This window comes from Lepidochelys olivacea, assembly GCF_965140295.1.
Source record: "Lepidochelys olivacea isolate rLepOli2 genome assembly, chromosome: 26".
Taxonomy (NCBI): domain Eukaryota; kingdom Metazoa; phylum Chordata; order Testudines; family Cheloniidae; genus Lepidochelys; species Lepidochelys olivacea.
Window position 1 is genome coordinate 2,929,635 of NC_140436.1, and position 14,298 is coordinate 2,943,932.

At 43.9% G+C, this 14,298-nt stretch overlaps 1 long non-coding RNA gene across 5 annotated transcripts in view; it reads right to left on the minus strand.

Moving 5' to 3' along the window:
* LOC311513293 overlaps positions 1 to 1,830 on the minus strand; it is a 41,151-nt gene extending 39,321 nt beyond the window's left edge. For all 5 annotated transcript variants that reach the window (XR_014709699.1, XR_014709700.1, XR_014709701.1 and 2 more), the window contains exon 1: positions 1,255 to 1,830. This is a non-coding gene — a long non-coding RNA (uncharacterized lncRNA). The remainder of the gene's footprint in view (positions 1 to 1,254) is intronic.
* Between the last annotated feature and the right edge of the window lie 12,468 nt (positions 1,831 to 14,298).

Genomic DNA, 14,298 nt, shown 5'->3' on the forward strand with positions numbered 1-14,298 from the left:
CCTGAAGCTCCAATAGTAGAGACTTCTGCTTTTAGTTCTGAAAGTCCCTTGGTTCATTTTATGCTGATGACCCATCAAGCCAAAGGGGTTGTTACAGAAGTGCCACAGCTCGTCGTGTGATATATTTCCTGCACCAGCTGAAGCCAGGAGGTGCATGAAAAATGACATGTCAACCAAGATAATTTACACTGCAAACCTCAGAGCTGATTTTGTGTCTGACTCAAGTTTTGGAAGGTTTGGGCTAGTTCTTATTGTGTCATTAATAATTCCTGAAAGGTGTGTTAGAGCTCTTCGGCATATATATATAAGTGGCCTGGTTAGCAGGGGTGTTGACTCACAGGTCCTACTGAAGTCAATGGAAACTCTAGGTGTTCAGCACCTTTGACAATGAGGCCACTTATTTAAGGGTCTAAGCTAAGTTAAGGCACATAGGACTGAAATGTTGGCCTAAGTGACTGGCCCAAAGTGACACCATCGTGGAACCCAGGAGGAGTGTCTTCAGTGCTCTGCTTTAACGGATAGTATCTAATGCTTCTTTAACTCAGATTGGTACCGTTCCAGGAACATTTATAGTGTCAATAACCTAGACCAATCGTTTGGAAAGAGAGGTTCTAATGCACATTCCCATGAGCAGTTAGCTGGAATCCTGATCAAGACCTGGACTCACTGGTTGACTGAAGCAAGCCAGCGGCAGCTTCTAGGGACAGGGAGCCACTGCAGGGTAGGGCAGGGCTGCGTATGGCACAGAATATCCTGCTTACACAGAGGAAACTCCTTCCTACGCAAGTGGGTCATTCGGACATTTCTTTCTTTTCCTAAACTATTGCAAGGGGTTGGCCACATGCCCATCTTGATTGTTATTAAGCAGGGGCTAAGGGTTTGGGCTCTGTTCATTTCTTGGCGTTCTTAAATGTGCACAAAAGTATGAAACATTTGCTCTTCCCTGACTGTCAGCAGATAGCAGCACTGAGCTGAAAAGCTGGGCAACAGGGAGGGTCCTGAACACTGAAATTTCCAAAACCGCTTTCATTCTTCAATTCACTCCCTCTTTCTGCTGCTTCACCTTCCTCCTGTCACACTGGCCAGGCTCGGTAGAATTCACTCACTCTTCCTCTTTGGGGCAGCTCGGCTGTGGTGCCAGCAGGGGCTGCATTGTGAAGCCAAAGGAATGGCTCGTACTTATGGCCTGGATGGTAATGGGAGCAGAGTTAGGCTAAAATAATACATAAAATAAGAATAATAACTAGTACTTACATAGCACTTTTGCGGCACAGAGAGCAATCCAGATACATAGCTAGAACTCAGTTTCCCCATCTCTAAAATGAGTGTTGCCGGCACCCAGTGCCGAGAGGCTGAACAACAGCTTGAGTGGTTCGTTACCCGGTGTGCTACACCCAATAATCACAACGGGGTGGAGAAGCAGAAAAGTTTATTTGCAGCTGCAAAAAGGTACAGGGAGAATAAAATCTCAAATCCTGCACACAGAGCAGGAAGTTACACAGGCTTTTATACATCCTTTTTCCCAGCATACTTATCCAATAGCAAGCTGCCCCAAGTATCCATATAGCCAGCCAATCCAGTTCCCAGCTAGTTTCCTGATTCTCTGTATCATTTGTTAAACTATACATAAAGCTGCTTTATTCAGCATTGTTCTTCCATATCTCCCCTGTTTGGCCTTGCTTAGTTTCAGGCAGTCTGACTCTGCAACATACTGTTGCAGATTCTCAGCATAACTGCTGTGTGTGCCTCCAGGCGGGGGGGCCAAGGACACTTGGGCCTAGTACGCAGAGCTGCTGCGAGTGCCTCCAGGCAGGAGGGGGGCCAAGGACACCTGGGCCTAGTGCGAGGGGGCTTTATCGACACTCGTGGTCTTCCATCCCCTCGAGTTACCTAGTGGCCATGCCCCAGTGTCCCCAACATGAGGATAACGATACTGACCCCTTTTGTAAAGCACTTTGATGCAAATCACCATGTCAGAGGCAGGTGTTATTAATTATTATGATTACTACTTACATAAAGCTTTACAGACTTTGGTTTAAACTCTCTTCTGAGGATAACCCAGGTCTTTCAACCCCACCCCATTCACCAGCAGTTATAAACCAGAAACATCTTACACCATTCAGAAGTAGAGTCTTAGCGAAGAGGTACTGTGGGTCTCATGCTCCTAGCCGTGGGGGTGGAACTAACCGAACTCCTGCTGAGGGCCGGCAGGCAGCTTGTGCACACTCTAAGTCCCATGCTGATTTCGTAGCCTTTTATTTTGCACTTCTGTAAATGGCAGTTCAGGGCAAAGGTTATTCAGGCCAAAAATTCAGATAGCCTGTAGCACTGATTCAATCTTCATTATTTTCTCCTCCTAGAGACAATAATTATGAGTCTGGATTATTAGAAAATGCTCAATTTTTCTTGGCTAGCTCAAATTAATATTTTTTTAAAAAGGGAATGTCCTGCCTAGATTAAACTGTTTGTTCTAAATTTTCCCAGTGGAGGTTACCGAAATCCCAACAATGTTCCTCTAATTTTATTTGGACGAATGAACAGCACACATGTAGTAGCATGTGGTTACAGCAGAAAAAGGATAAGGCTTTAGCCTCGCCCCACTTCTGTTGCATGATTGTTACTCAGATTGTAATTGTGACCCTCTTTTTATTAAATGTTTGGACAGTGCCTACCCCTATGGAGCTGTGATCTCAATAGGGGCCGCTAGGTGCTACCTTTGTGGCTAAGTTAATAACCATAATAATTAGCAGGCCAATTTAAAACATGTGTTGTGATTACCCCCACTAGCACTGACTGGGATCTGAGCAATTAGCTGCTGGTAACGGGAGAATCAGCAGAGAGCATAAGGTCTGCACGCCACATAAGTTGCACTAAAGGCCTGATCCAAAGCCCACTGAAGTCAGTAGAAAAACTCACATTCAGCAGACTTTGGATCAAGGCATAAGAGGTGCCAAAGGTCTTGTGCTGGATGTCTGCACAGCAGGAACCTCATCTTGGGGTGCTTATTGTTAGCATGGTAGCACCAAGTGTACCCAACGGAACGAGGTGAGAGTGCATTTAATAGTCCAAACAAACTTAGTACAGCCAGAGCCTGCACATAGCAGCTCTTGCCTCACCTAGATCTGGCTGCACGTGGCCCCACCCATCACAGGGGCATGCTCTTTTAGGCCCCTTGCCCCTTTCTCGATCCATACCCACATGCAGCCCAGCTCACAGAGGCGGAGAAGCCCAATACAACCTCTTGTACCCTGATCCTGCAAACAGTGATACATGTGCTTTCCTTTACGCAGGTGAGTGGTCTCGTTGAAGCCAAGAGGAGCGTTTATTTATGAAGAATTAGGTGCACGCAGAAACCTTTGCAGGATTGGTGCCAGAGCAATCATTGGTCTCCCTAATCACTTGGGGGGATGGTTTCATTTTTTATGATGTTCTATGTTTTAACTCAACATCTGCTGTTGCAAAACCCCTTCTCCAGGGGGCCCTACTGATGTGCATGTTGCTCTGGCCTCAGCCATGTGCTCCTCTCGAGTACAAATCCCCCCTCTCTTCCATTCCCAATTCCCTCCCGCCCATCTCCAGCAGTGATTTATGATCCTTTGCACAGTGTAATCTGCATTTCTATCACCTGCCAGAGCTAATGGAGCATGCAGAGACCAGACGAGATTGGCCAGTCTCACTCATTCACTTTTCTTTTTCCTCTTCAGCTTTCTGCTCTGCCAAAAAAGTGAAGGGCTGAACGCTGAGATTCAGTGATGAATCTATGAAAGTGCTTTTTCTCTTGGGAAAACGTGCTCCCATCCCTTCCTTCTCGATTTGGTGTCTGCTCTGCACACCCTCCCTGGATGGACATGGGAAATAGAACTTGTCAGTCATGTTCTTTCTGGTGGCAGGGGGAAGTACATCTTAGTACAGTGAAGTGAGTTTAACACAGACATGGGACCAAGCTGAATAGTGTAGACGCAGCACGGGTCTGTATTTCAAAGTTCAGCGATGCTCATGTCCAGAGGTTCAATCCATTGTCAGGGACCTGATACTCCCATTCAAACTCATAGAATCATAGAATATCAGGGTTGGAAGAGACCTCAGGAGGTCATCTAGTCCAACCCCCTGCTCAAAGCAGGACCAAACCCATGCTGACCTTGGGCACAGATCCAGAAAAGCACCTAAGCAAATGCATAGCTTTAGGCACTTTAATAGTCCTATTGACTTCTATGGAACTATTCACATGCTTAAAGTTATGCACATGCTTTGCTAGATGGGGGCGCCAATCCAAACGTAGACCGTATTGCAGCTCTTAGACCCTCAAGCTTTCAAAAATCATGGGAGGGTTCCTCTTCCCCTGCAAAAAATCACAAGATAGGCTTAAAAATCATGAGCTGTTTATTTTTTAATACAGGTTGGCTGCTTTTTACTTTCCTTCTAGGTTTTGAACCTTATGGGCTGCTGTCTTCAAGCTTCTCTCTATAACCATGAGGGCTAGAAACTTACTCTTTTTTTTTTTTAACTGAAAGCTGAGATTCTCACTGTAGGCTGCTGCATCCCATCATCAGCCGGGGCAAAATAATCAGCACACCCAGTTCAGTTTGTAGCCTCTACTTCAGGACCCTGTTCATTCTTTGCCAACACACACAGAGGTACAAAGGGAAACACTGAGCAATAACATAAAGCAATGGTTCTCAACTCAGGGTACGCAGAGGTCTTCCAGAGGGTAAATCAACTCATTTAGATATTTGCCTAGTTTTACAACAGGCTACATAAAAAGCACTAGTAAACTCAGGACAAACCTAGATTCTCTACAGACAATGACTTGTTTATACTGCTCTATATACTATGCACTGAAATGTAAGTATAATATTTATATTCCAATTGATTTATTTTATAATTACATGGTAAAAGGGAGAAAGAAAGCATTTTTTTCAGTAATAGTGTGGCTGGGACACTTTTGTATTTTTATGTGTGATTTTGTAGGCAAGTAGTTTTTAAGGGAGGTGAAACTTGGGGGTAGGCAAGACAAATCAGACTCCTGAAAGGGGTGCAGTAGTCTGGAAAGGCTGAGAGCCACTGACATAAAGTAACAGTTGTGTTCCTAACTAAGACTGTAGGGCCAGATTAATGGCCAAAACCATCTGTGATCTGTGTGTGTGTGTGGGGGGGGGGGGGGTTCCACATGGCCTGCTTGCCCTCTCATAGTCTTCTGCTGTAACCACAGGAGAGTGTACTCCAAGCCTTCTCCTGGTCCTAGCCTTCTGCCTGGAGCTAGGCCCCTCCTTTATATCCCCTACCCGGGAATCATCAAACACAATCATTTCATGTGGTTCAGCTGAGTCAGATGATTCCCAGCACCTGCTCGTTGGCCTCCTCCCCGGCCATAAGGGGGCAGACCACCCTGATGTTCACATAATCCCATGACTCGAGGAGCTGGGGCTTTAAAAAAAATATCAAATACTGTGAGACTCACCATAAAATCATGGCCGTAGCAACACTACTACTGCCAGCAGTGGAACTACTTGAGGAATAAGTTACTACTCAACCTGTGGCAGAATCTGGCCCGAAGATAGAGGCCGTTTGCAAATTTGGCTCCTGTTCTCTTTCAAAATGGGGGTGTATTCACATGCATGATTTTGGATAAGAACTGTGTCTCATTTTCAAAGATGCCACACTCCTCCGAAATCTGATATTAACATGAAACATCTGTCACATAGCAGAATGCCTTTCCATCAGAGTTTGTAAGAGATTGTGTATCTCACACACACACACACACACACACGCACACACACACAAAACCCACCTACCAACTTTTCACTCATCTTTTTCAGGACAAAAATGTAGGGCAAAGAACCCAGAATGAAGCATATAAGAAAAATAACACGACAGCAACTGCTTAAGCAGAGGTGCAGGGTCCATTCCAGAGGCATACACGAAATTTTGTATGGCGTCCGTTAATGGTGCAGCAAATAAACTCATGGCAAATACTGTAACTTGGCTGGGTTTTAAAGAGTCTGGATAATTTTATGGCCATCAATAATATTTGTGGTTTTGCAGGGTTGTTGTTTTATTTTTTTTAAAAAAAAACCCTCATCTAATTCCCTGCTACGGGCTATTGGGGTCAGAAAAGAATATTTTCACCCATGTACAATATTGGACAATTGACCTGGTGTAATATACAGGGATCTATGGCCTTCCTCTGAAGCATAAAATCAAGGTCTTGGGTCCCTATCTTCACAGAACTCCATGGCCTGGGGCCAGGGTACCTGAAAGATCATCTGAAGCTCCAGGATAAAGACCATGGTTGACAACTATGCCCCTCTGGAGCTGGAGGAGTAATGTGGAGTGTACCCCTGGTGGCATGAGCGGAGGGATGCGCTGGCTGCCCAAGTACACACCTCGGGTTTCTGATGGAATAACGCTTGCGTGACTATCCAGTCCTGGTAGTTGCACCGCTGTGGCTGCGCTCTATTTTTAGCATGCTAGCTCAACCAGAGTTAGCACAGGTATGTCTACTCAAGCTGGAATTTATACCTTCCAGCTCCATTGTAGACCTAACCTATGTTTGGCCTCTTCTTCCTTCCCCCATGTTGGCAGGGAGAAGTCTCCAGCAGGAGGCTAACTGGCACGGAATGAAGAATACGCAGGGATAGATTTTGCCATGCCTCAGAATTTCACTCTGCTTGTGCCCATGACACTATTCAGAGCCTGTGATACTGGGAAACCATGACATATGAACACACAAATACATCCACGGGAAAATCCACCTTGATGAAAAATCCCCTGCCAGAAACCTTTTGGTGCTTCTGACTGGGGAGTTTGTGCAGGGAAAGTTGGGATTGTGGCCTTTTCTTCCCAAATAAAATCTTTGAAAAATCGATTAACTTTGCCTGTAGAGGAATTTTAGATGCAGGAAACTCCAGTCTGTTGCAATTGCTCAGTTTCTCTTTGACAAACCCCTTCACCTCCTAAGGCCAACAATCTCCATGGCACTCTAGTACTCTCAAAAGGGTTGCTTAACATTGCATCATGTAGTAAACGAGAACCACCCCATGTCAAAAGGTTACTAGGTTTGCCATGCTGGTTTCCTAGCTACTGCACTGCAGAGATGGCATGGCTTTGGTCTGGAGGCAGAAGTTTCAGGTTTCTATTCTATTACAAAGTGTGTTTGTGAGAGAGATGTGGGGTGGGAGGGCAGACTCTGACATCCACATGGACCACAGTGTACTTTCAATCTCTTGGCAAAGCCAGGTTAGTTTTGTGTCCCCTTCTTCACCTTTTGTCACCATGGTGTTTTTCATTTAATCAGCCTGCATGTAATATAAATGGTGTGAAATGACACTGACTTTGCAAAGTTCAACAAGGACATTAGACCAAATGTCGAAAATTAGGTACCAAAGGGGAGCTTTTCAGAGGCAGAAATAGGAGTTAGGTGCCCTTGACTTTCAAATCTTTTTGTGATTCTTGGGCCTTTGACAATCTACCTCCCTCCAGTCAAATTTAGACAGATGATCAAGTTGCCCTGATTTGCAGAGTTGCCTTGCGTATCGATACCCAGCCACAGCATTTTATGAGAGATTAAAATTACTAAGCATGATCTTCAGGCAAGGACTGTACAGCCCAGAAAAGAAAAGCTACAGAATCTCCTCACATTCCTTAATCCTCATAATCGGCTTCTTCTCCCTTAAGCGTTTCAAAGCCTCAAGACCAGATCCCCATCTGAGCCCCAATGCAGTAAAGCACCTAATCATATCCTTAACTTTAAGATCATCCTTAACTTCCATTTATTTCAATGGGAGTTAAGCATGTGCTTAAAGATAGACACATGCTTAAGCATCTTTCCTAATTAAGCAGGGCCTTTGTGATGTCAGTGGAGCCAGTTGGCACCAGCTGAGACTCTGTCCTCCTCTGCCCTCTTCAAGATTCCCTATAAGGATATGAGTTAGTTTCAGAGAACCCATATTGTTTAGGTGACCAGCCAAAACAAACCAACACGGATTTTGTATAATCAGGTATCGAATAATCACAGAGAGCCGTTTGTGATCATTCCACCAAGTAAAAACAATAAAACTCACAATACCAAATCCTTGAGTAAACCCCAGGCATTTGCAATGTGCTTTCAGAGATTTCCAGAGCCAAAAGAGACGTGAAATTCACCAAATCTGTTTTTTGCTGCGAATCATTCAGGAATCTCCAATGCTGCATCGCACAGAGGGCTGTGAGGATCCATCAATTAGAGTTTTAAATCTCTGAATGGAAGGTGCTATAGAAAAAGCAAACCAGATTTATTATTATAATCATTATTATTCAAATACTGTGGTAACGCTGGGTAAAATTTTCAAAGGCATCCAAGTTCCTTAGGAGCCTAAATCAATGGGTCAGGCTCCTAGGTCATGTAGACACTTTTGAAAAATTCACCCACTCTAATAAGATGCCATGTTTGCAGCAATTATGGTCCAAACCAGAGGGCAGTGGGTTAGGATCCAAGACCTTGGTTCTTCTCCTAGCTCTACAGGGAAAGTCACTTCACTGCTCTATGCCTCTGTTTCTGCTCCTTCTCTTTGACCTGGTCTACACCTAAATTTAGTTCAACCTAGCTACTTCACTCAGGGCTGCAAAACATTTAGCGCCCTGGGTGCGGTAGTTAGGTTGAGCTAACCCCCACTGCAGACACAGGTATGTTGATGGAAGAATTCTTGAAGAGGTGGATAACCTATGTCAACAGAAAAACCCTTTCTGTCAACGTAGGAAGCATCTACACTACTGCACTGCAGCTGGGCTGCTGTAGCCACGGCAGTGGAGACATACCCTGTGTCTGTCTTGTCTATTTAGATGATAAACTTTTTAGGGCAGGGACCTTTTCTTTCACTGTGTGTTTGTAGTGTCTAGTACAATGAGGTCCCTAGGTGCTATTGGACAAAGAAATAATAACAATAAAGGGGTTTTGCTAAGTTAGTAATATTTACCTGTGTTGTCAAGTGTTCTGAGCTCTTTGGATGAAAGGGTCTATGCAATGCCAAGTACTGCGTTGTTATTATTGCTATTGACAATGTAAATGGCAGCACCATAATGAGACAACAGCATCAGGTCTCTGGGAGACAGAGGGTGGGGAGACGCTAATGCACGCAGTCAAGTTACATCTTGTAGTATTAGTGCGTGCTTGGGTGAGTGGTTCTGACATCTAGAACATGAACCAGATGTCCCCTTTCTTACCCCATATGTTGTAGATGAGAGATTTGAATTAATTTATGTGGAAATAATGGCTATTTTGCTATTGCTGAAACTCTGGGTAGCAGGCAGGGTGGCAGAAGTTGACGGCAGCCTCTTTGTCTTAAAAAATTCTAGAAACAAACCTCCCCATCTCTGTTGCTAACCAACCTTTCTTCATCTCCTGCCCCACCTTCACCATCATGTTTTGGTTGTCAAAAAACTGATGAATGTTGGGATTTTGTGGGTTTGTTTTTTTCAGTGAAAACACAAAAACTTCAGATGAAGACATATATTGCCTCATGCCAATTTCTGTTTGTCAAAACTGGCCATAATCCATTAGAAAAAAAAGTTTTGATTATTTTTTTTTACCAGATCTAATGACGAACCATTGATTGGGAGACAATTGGGTCTAATGCTAGAGCAGTGGACTGAGTGTCAGGACTCCTGGGTTCTATTCTAGACCGTGGCACTGACTCACAGTGTGACTTTGGGCAAGCCACATCCCTTTTCTGGCCTCAATTTCCCTATGTGTAAAATGAGGATAATGACAGTGGAAATAACAGAGGGATATCAAGAAGATTAATTATGTAAAAGTTCTTTGAGATGGTAGGAAGGAAGATGGGAAAGAATTATTATAGCCTTAGCAGTTGTGGTAGCACGAAGGGAGAGGGATTTGGGGTTGATAAATGCTCATCATTTTCATATCATAATTGCCCATAATGTGCTCAACAGCTGGCTTCTGAGCTCTGGGATACACTTAAGTGTGTTTGTTTGGGGTAGGAGAGGCTGGGGATTGTGGCTATGAAGGGCTCTTCACTCCTTTTCACCTTGAGGTGAGTGACATTTTTTAACTGTGTGCATGCGTGTGTGTGTGTGTGTGAGAGAGAGAGAGAGAGAGAGAGAGATGCAGATTGAGTGACATCAAAACATTTTGCTAATTTTTGTGGATTTCATAAAGTTGTTTCATTTAACAAAAACAAAAAACCCATGAACCCTAAAAAATTGTTTTTATTTCCACATTTTTTAAATTAAAAATTTAGATTTGTTCATGTGAGCTGACTGTGTTTGGAAATTTGCTTTCTTTTTCTTTAATATTAAAAAATGCTCCAGATCAAAGTGAAACATTTTGGTTTATTTCAAATGAAGGCTTGAAATCATCACACTTTTATTGGTAACTGTCAATTTCATCATATGCACACAAACCAATGGAAAAATATTTCCATCTATAATAATAAAAGTTTACAGAGTGGCAAAGTAAGAAAAATGCTGCCTGAAAACTTCTTAGATTTTGGTTTAAGGATATTTATTTTGTTTATTTTGACATGTGATGTTGACAATTTATGTTTTAACTGTTATAGAGCTTTAACTTTCTGAATCCCAACATCTACCATCATTAAATAATTATTGTCTGACCCCTCATAGTTTCCCACAACTGTGAAAATTTAAATTGACAAAAATAAAAAAAATTCTTAAAATAATCAACATTGTCCATCAAAATTATAAAAACATAAACAGTGAATTCTACCAAGTCTAAGTATCCTGCACCATAGGAGGAAAAGCGTCTCCGTCATTCGGCCTCCACTCAGTCCTATTTAGAGATGGTTGCAATTTTCTGAATTTTGAAATTCAACCTTTTAAATTTTTTTGAAAATTTGATTTTTATTTTGTTGGGTAGAAAAGAAAACATAATTTCATTTAAAAATACTGCGACTTCTTTCAAACACTGATAGAACTGGTTGAAATTTTTTCACCAATTCAAAAATATTGACAAGATACTGAAATTTAAAATGAAACAGTAGAATCTTTCAAAAAGTGTCTATGAAATTGTTAATTCCCAAACACACACCCGAAACCAGCTCTAGTCACCCCTTCCCCGAGTTCATACATATTCTGGGGGGCCGACTCTATTATTTGTATTCCAGTAGTACCTAGAGACCACATTGGGATCTGTGTCCCATTGTGCTGTACACTACATGTGGGCATCATAAAAAACAGCACCTGCCTCAGAGAACCTACAATCTAGAGAGACAAACAGTGTGAGAAAGGAGTATGATCATCTCTGTTTTATAGATGAGGCGTTCACAACCAGGGCTTGTGGTTGGAGCAGGCATCAGAGATGAACCATGGGTCAGAGCTGGCTTTGGGTGTCAGAGACCAGAGGCAGGGATCAAGAACAAGGCAGGAACCAAGAACAGGTCAAGAAGGCAGGAGTCAGGCAAGAAAGCTGGGTCCAGTGTAGCAGCCAGCCAGGGATTTAGTTCTAAAGACAACTTCCTGTACCTCCTCTTGCCTTAAATAGCGCAGCAGGACCAACCGTTGGTGCTGGGCATTCCTCCAGGCAGGACACCCAGTGACGGTGCCTCTATGGGGCCGGGGTTCCATTAGCCAGTTGGCCCACTAGTTACTAGCAAGCTGCTGGGTGGCAGCTGGGATGTGGCAGTTGCCTGGGGGCCTGCAGACCCCAGCACGAGACCTGTGGCTCCTCACCTTGAGAGATTAAGTGCCCTTGCCTAGGGTCACAAAGGGAATGTGTGAAACCAGATCTCCTGAGTCCTACTCCATTGCCTCATCCACAAGCCCGTCCTTCCTCCTTTTGTAGAGATGCAGTTGATTTGGGGCCCAGTCCAGTGCAGTGTTTAGATCCCCAAGCTCCTCACTGACACTGGTGGGAACAGAGGGTGCTCAGCACCTGGCGGCATTGAGCCTTTCCAGGACTGTATATGGAAAGCACAAAAGCCTCTTGCAGTTGGCAGCTCACCAAAGCATTCTTGGCACCGCATCCTGCATTGCCTGGGCTCTGAGTACCCACTGCTACCAGCACTTTCTCAATCACACGTTGTCTGAATACAAAGTGATCCACAAGATACTGCCTGCTCTCCACATCTCACCCATCCCTTCCCCCTACACGGCTACTTTTCAGCACCTTCCCCATGCAGCGTGGCTTCCGCTGAAGCATCCATCACCTGCCGTATCGAGTAGCCAACATCATCTTTCAGTGCATTAGTGCCTCCAGCATGGCTAGAACACACCTCTGACAGGGGGTGGAGAGGACGGTGTGTATGCAGGGAGACTCCTATACAAGCCAATGCCCCTCAAAAGCACGAGCATTTTTGTTTGAACAGGCGGAGCCTGGGTGTGCTGAAGCCTCCCTTTCATCACCCGGTATTAGGCCCAAAGCGCTACCTCTTTGAATATGTACACAGCACATTCCATACCCTGTCACCAGGATGAGAGATTTGTCAGGCTTCTCAGAGGCCTGGCACCTGGGGTACAGAGCAATGCTGGCTTTTCAGCTAAAAGTGCATAACGCCTTTTTTTTCCCCCCATTGGGGAGCGTTCTCCTTCCCCACTGTTTCCCCTCCCCAACCTGAATGAGCACTTCTTTCAGTAATGGGTTTTTTCCACCTGGTTGACTTGATGAAAGGTTTATGAGTTGACATTATGTGCGAGAAGAACAAAGCGAGTGTGGGGATGTGTGTGTGTGCAGGGATGTGGGTGGAGGGAGAGCTTGACAGAGCTGCTGAAAACTTTATTACAAACCAAGAGACATTAGGAGCAATAAATCAGTCAGGTGCTCGCTATTAACCAGCGGGAAATGCCGCTGCAGAATTAGATGGAAAATATGCAGGGCTGTGTTTCAGAGGTGCTGGACACCAAAAGCTTCCATTGACTTAGCACCTCTGAAGATTGGACTGGTGAGACAGAAAGAAAGAAAGAGAAACTGCTGAGCACCCATCTCTGAAAAGCAGGCCCCTTGAAAGTGTCTCAATTCGTACATTCCAAAATTGAGCCATCCAGAACCCCATTCCCTACTCACATTTGAACATTTTAGGGTATATATAAAATAGTGATGGGGGAGACCGTCAAAGGCACAAATTGAAATTAAGCACCCATCTCCCATTGACTTTCAATGGGGGTTGGGCATCTATCTGCCCTTTGAAAATCTTCCCATCTCTATCTACAGGAGTTAGGAACCTATCCTGCTTAGGAGCTTCTGATATACTTTTTAAAATTGCTGTTAATTTTTATGTCTTTTGCTAGTTGCTCTTCAGTTTTGTTTTGGTTTTTGGCCTGACTAATTCTGCTTTTACACGTCGCTTGGCAGAGTGTATGCTCCTTTCTATTTTCCTCAGTAGGTTTTGACTTCCCATTTTTAAAAGATGTCTTTTTGTCTCTAACCGCCTCTTTTACTTTGTTGTTTAGCGAGTGGCATTTTTTGGGTCCTTTTTGTTTTTTTTATTTGGGGTCTACATCTAGTTTGAGCCTCTATTGCGGTGTTTTTAGAACGTTTCCGTGCTGCTTGCAGGTATTTCACTCTTGTGACTGCCTTTTAATTTCTGTTTAACTAGCCTCCTCATTTTTGTGTACTTACCCTTTTTGAAGTGAAATGTTACTGTGGTGGGCTTCTGTGGTATTTCCCTCCCGAAAAGGATGTTAAATTTAGTTACATGATGGTCGTTATTACCAGCAGTTCAACTATATTCACCTCTTGGACTAGATGCTGTACTCCACTTAGGGCTAAATCAAGAATTCTCTCTCCCCTTGTGGGTTTCAGGTCTAGCTGTCCCAAGAAGCAGTCATTAACAGTGTCTAGAAATTTTATCTCCATCCCATCCTGAGGTGACATGTTCCCAGTCAGAATGGGGATAGCTGAAATCCCACATTATTAATCAGTTAAGAACAAGATCACATTCAAAGGAAACTACTGCAAGGGAGACATAATTTAATTAGCCCAGGGGAATATGGCTAGAAAACCAGAGCTAACAAAATCCGTACTCTTATGAAAAGTACCATAAAAACCCGAGCAACCATGAGTGCCCAAGGGCATGTGATACTGTGATAGCCTAAGGCCAGCTCCTCTAACTAAAGCCAGCCTGGAACATCCTCTACAGTGAGAACTTGGAGCTGGCTTGGAGGGTGTTGCCTGTGACACATTTGCAAACAAGGGAGGCTCCAGCTTGTAAATATGCACTGCTGTTATTAATTAAGCAGGAAGAATTTGTGGAAGATTGGTGGTGGGGAGAACCATGAGAGGCTTCTCACAGCCTCATGCGAGGGTTATTCCATGACAACTGAGCAAGGATCACCCGGTTTTGTGCTGTG